General features: G+C 31.9%; 1 pseudogene; it reads right to left on the bottom strand.

Annotated features, from left to right (window-relative positions):
• Positions 1 to 2,557: 2,557 nt before the first annotated feature.
• LOC111399820 lies at positions 2,558 to 4,353 on the bottom strand (annotated as a pseudogene).
• Positions 4,354 to 5,418: the final 1,065 nt, after the last annotated feature.

Below are 5,418 nucleotides of genomic sequence, written 5' to 3'. Positions count from 1 at the left end.
CTAAAAGTTTTCATGTTGGGATGTTTGAATAATTTATTTAATTATGGAATGAAAGTTTTAGTAACGATCTAAATTGTTAAAATTTGGGGCGTTACACCAAGTATTACGAGCTATTTGAGTTTCAAGAACGTTTCAGAGGATCATCTGAAGAATGCCTACCGAAAAATAGGCCATCAAGAAGGCGGCGAACCCTCCAAAAGTAATTTCTCTAAATTTTATTAGAATAGTGTAAATTTGATTTGTGAATTGTTCTTTTAGGGGTTTTCGATCTATGATTTCCTATTTATGTTCTTTAAAAAAAAAAAATTGAATTTAGCTTTAGTCAGCTGCTTTGTGAAGTATGATTTGATGGTTAAATTCATCCATGGATGTGTACATATGTAATTGAATCGTAATTTGGCAAGTGCAAACAATAATTGTTGACTAGAATGCCTACAAGTTATCCTATATTATAGAAAGTTTGTAGGTTCAAACTTTGCGGTGGGCTTAATATATGTAGTAATTCAAAAGTGGAAATTGGTTTTACATGGAACTGATAGATTATACTGCAAGTTTGAAACTACTGTTGCATTATTTTTTATAGACTTGTTGAGCTATTCGTTTACAAACAGAGTGACATGTTATCATGAATCAATTTTTTCAAACATACTGCCAAATATCACTTTTGTTTCTTTTAATTATGAGTATAGTTGATGCATTATTCTTGTCTTTTTCATGTCAAATCTAATTTCATGAATCATGATCCATGTGTATATTGACGTACAATTATTTTGGAACAGTCTTAATAATTATATATTTGATCCTGGAATTTCTCCCGAGGCTCATCGCTCGTCTGGCACTTGAGCAACAGGGCTATCGCAAATCTATTACTAGTCTGTCGCTTGAGCAGCGGGTTATCTGTTCTAGCTCGTTTCACATTTTGAAGCGTTTTTGGACTTCTATTCATCTACAACTTGATTTCTATGATTTATATGTACTATTCTCATAACATTCAATAACAACATGAGAGCTAGTGAGCTTAGATTTCAATGGAGAGTAGAGATCTTAATATTGTAAACACAATTACTATTGATTATAATAAAATTCTCCTCCTTTATCTGTGATTTTTTCCATCTTGGGTTTCTACATAAATTTTAGCGTTCTTATTTGTTCTAGTTTATTTCATTATTGTCATTTTCTTGCGATCAATTTGTAATAAGTTGTTATTTCTCCCATGAATCAGTTGTTACTTTCTTCTTTTTAGGTTTGGTGAACCACTCTAAGTAGTTCAACCATGAAATCACTAATATATATTTTATTTATATTTGTTTTGGTTTTGGTTTTGGTGTTTGTAAATAATACATTGGGCTATATCTATTTGGTCCATAATAATATGATTTTTTTTATCCATTTTGAATTTATTTATATTTTAACAATTGTACATTGAAGCATTCTTGAAATTATTTTTAATGAAGTAGGTTACATTTTCAAATTACTGGATTACGATTCAATTGAAAGTTATATGTTTAAAATAGAATCCACAAAATACAAAAATAAAGATAAAATAAATTAGGCACTAATTGTATATCGTTGAAGAGATAAACTTTTTGTGTCGTAAAATAAATTTAACTACAAGTACAACTAGTCATATAAATAAATATTTATTGTCACGAAATAATTTGCACAGTAATTTTATACGTTGTAAAATAAAATAAAATAAAATATGTGACATATATGAATAATCACGAAATAAATTAGGCAACAGTTATGCATCCATATACAAATGATGAGGCAATAAACTCTCCATGTTAAAAAATAAATTTAATTACAAACATCACTTGTTACATAATATATTGTACTACAAATGTGAATACTTTAAAATATATAATGCAACATATCAAATGAATTGTAAATCATATTTTGCGACCAACATTATTTGTTATTAAAGAGATTATTACCAGCATGCACTGTTGTAAAATAGAACAAGCAATAAAAGTTATACTTCTAAAAATTATTCGTAACAAATCTTAATTTTTCAACAACATTTTCTTGTTGCAAAATCGATTATTTTTTGTAGCAGTCTCTTATAAAAAAAAGTCTTAATTAGCACAACACACATGAGAACAATTTAACATTCTAATTGCAGTATTAATAAAATTCAATCCACCAGAAACTTATAAGAATACAAAATAAATTGAATCAATTTCCCAGGAATCCTACGTCCAATTCTTGGTCAGGTCAACCTAGAAGTGGTATGTTCATTCATGAAAAATATTAGTAGGAACTTTGGTTTCCGAATGAACTAACTTTAGATCACGAGGGAGGGTCATTAATCCAAATTTGTCACTATTGATTGAGAAGTTGGTTGATGACTAAGACTGAAACAAAATTTACTTAGTTCTTTAATTAGGGTATTAGTAAAAACTGTAATTTTATCTTTTTGTGTCCACCATGTCATCGTAAACGAGGAGTTAACAAACATCAGTCATACTTGAAGTTTTGGGCCTCTCTCTTCATTTGACATGTGATGAGAAAGCTAAAAATAAATTTAATAGAAGACAAAATTAAGAAATTGAAATAAAAATCAATATCCTAATCAAATTTATTAAAAATGGTTTACATTATTAATAAACACAAGTTAAAAACAATCTTTATTGACACAAATGACATTAATTATATAGAATCCTAATGACAAAAATAAAAATCAATCCACAAGTAAGAATACAAATACTAAAGCATTTAATTTCCCCAAGAATCTTATTTTCAGCCCTTGTTTCACCATGAGTAGAGGAGTGGAATACTTCGTTCATTCCAGAAAAAATTAGAAGGATCAACCTTGGTTTTCACCTGAACCAACCTGTTAAAATTATTCTTGAAATATTTGATCCCCCAAATATTTGTTTTTGCATAGCTTGTATTACCCTTGTCATTAACTCCTATATCAAGATCTCTGTAGTTGATATATGCAGCCCTTGGAATTCTTGAAACATAAGGAGTAATGTAACCGTAAAGCTTTCTAATCCAATTTATATAGTTTTGTGATGCTTCTACCGCTTCTTCGTCCCAAAACACCAAGTGCTGAATTTTGTACAAATTAACTGCTCTGTGAGGGAAGGGAATCTCAAATTCTGAAATTCCATGCATTCTTCCACCATATGGAACCAAGAGCATCTGAGCTTCCTCGGCTTCGTCTTCAAAAAACAATTTCCATATTCCTTCAAGCCTATTCTTAGATATAGGTATTTGAACATAGTCCGATTTTGCTTTGAAGTATCTTACATTTGGCTGAGTCCTGTTCAGCAAGACATCGCGTGATTCTATGGGAAACCCAGCCCAATATAGGATTGATTCTATCCAACTCATTTCAGTACAATCTTCTCTCTGCAAACCCAATTCCGGGAAGCTTCGTTGCATCAAAGGGAGCAACGTATCAACACCACCAAGGAACAATGAAGTAAATGAAGCCAGTATAGTTCTCTCACCATCTTGGCTTGAATTAACCCTTCGTCTAAGTACACTAATGTACAAATCTTTGTCGAATTTGTGTGCGACATATTGCTATCGGTGAACAATATTTGTTGCATATGGATCCAAGGTTTTGTTAATTGTGAACACAGTGACTTTTTCTGGAACATCCACCAGTTGTATCTTCCAAGCAAGAATGACTCCAAAACTTACACCTCCACCTCCTCTTATTGCCCAGAAGAGATTTTCACCCATGGAATTTCTGTCGAGAAGTCTTCCATTGACATCAACCATGCGCGCATCAATTACATTATCTGCTGCAAGCCCATATTTTCTTAATAATGCTCCGTACCCTCCTCCACTGAAGTGTCCACCAACTCCAACAGTAGGGCAAACACCAGCAGGAAACCCTAGGGTTTGACTGTTCTCTGCAATTCTATAGTATAGTTCGCCGATTGTTGAACCAGCTTGAACCCATGCAGTTTTGTTCTCAACATCAACGCTTATTTGCCGTAGGTTGAAAAGATCAAGGATGACAAAAGGGACTTCTGATGTATAAGAAAGTCCTTCATAGTCATGACCACCACTTCGAACCCGTATTTGCAAGCCATTTTCTTTGGCGCAATATATAACAGACCGAATCTGTGATTCATGCATAGGGGTAACAATGACTAATGGCTTAGGCGTCGTGTCTGACATGAACCGAAGGTTTTGTATGGAGAAACTTAGGATAGATGAGTATGATGAGTTGTTTGGGGTATAAATAATATTGGAAATGGAAGAGTTATTGTCTGATTGAAGGGTCATACATTGAAGAAAATCGTCGTGTCCTTCAGAAGAAACTGCACATGAACATGAAAAAATAACTAGAAAGGCAAATAAAGAGGAAAATATACTTTGAGTCTTCATCAATATTTAATGTAAAGCTGATTAATTTGTGTACTGCAGAGCATGGAACAGGTTCAATTTATAGTATCCTGAAGAAGCATGCTTATTTTGAAATTACAATGAATATTAATGTGAACATCAGGTTTGAAATTCCTGCTATAATCATTGTATGTTAGCGAATAGTCTGATTAAAGTTGCCATCTTGAAAAATTTCTCATTATTATTTTTCCAACTTTCACCTTTTAGACTAGCTAAGGGAAGAAAATTATGTTTGCATGGTGAAACAGAGTAGTAATTTAAACAAGAAACGTATCCCCACTGGTTATTTTGTATAATTAATTTATTTTTAGATTTTTCTTCAACGGAGAAGTCACAAAATTCCTGATTATCTGACATTTCAATGTCATCTATTTTGACATTTTTTAAATTTCTTTGAATTTCTGACCTGCATTTATAGACTCAGGTGAATGCCTAATTGAATATCTATGCTTCTGGAATGAAACAGATAACTGTGAAATAGACTTAAATCTACCATCTGTAAGAATTCAAAACTTGTAAGTATTATGATGCTCTCATATACTTATTCGAGTTACGTGTTTCATCTAAGCATGCTTATATAGATAGATAACGATGATAGATAACGATGATATCTCATTTCACTTCTACATTTAAGTCATAAAAGATGGCAAGAAAATACTAACACTTGGCCAAAAACCTTCACTGAAAATTTCACGATTTCCTTGATATGGCTAATTAGAATATTCAAAATAGGAGGTTAGGAAAATTAATTACCAAAAAAATAAAGTACTTAAAAAATAAAATAAAAATCAGAAAGTCACTGTGTTTAGGGTCAATTCTGGGCGTAGCCCTTGAATTCTCGAAAAGCCTCAAAGATCCACTAGATTGAAGGAAGGACAGTTAAGACTAGATTGAGTACGCCTGATCATCTTTATCCAACAATGGAAGTAAAAGGGCTGAAGCAAGCTTTTACAGAATGGTGAAGATTGTTTCAATCATACTATATGGAGTAATTTATACACAACTATACAAGTCAGTAAAAGGAAATACAATTGTACGTATTAACTG

Source organism: Olea europaea, chromosome 9 (genome assembly GCF_002742605.1).
Source record: "Olea europaea var. sylvestris chromosome 9, O_europaea_v1, whole genome shotgun sequence".
Taxonomy (NCBI): Eukaryota; Viridiplantae; Streptophyta; class Magnoliopsida; order Lamiales; family Oleaceae; genus Olea; species Olea europaea.
The sequence above is the reverse complement of the archived record's forward strand: the minus strand, read 5'-3'. Positions and strand labels throughout refer to the sequence as shown.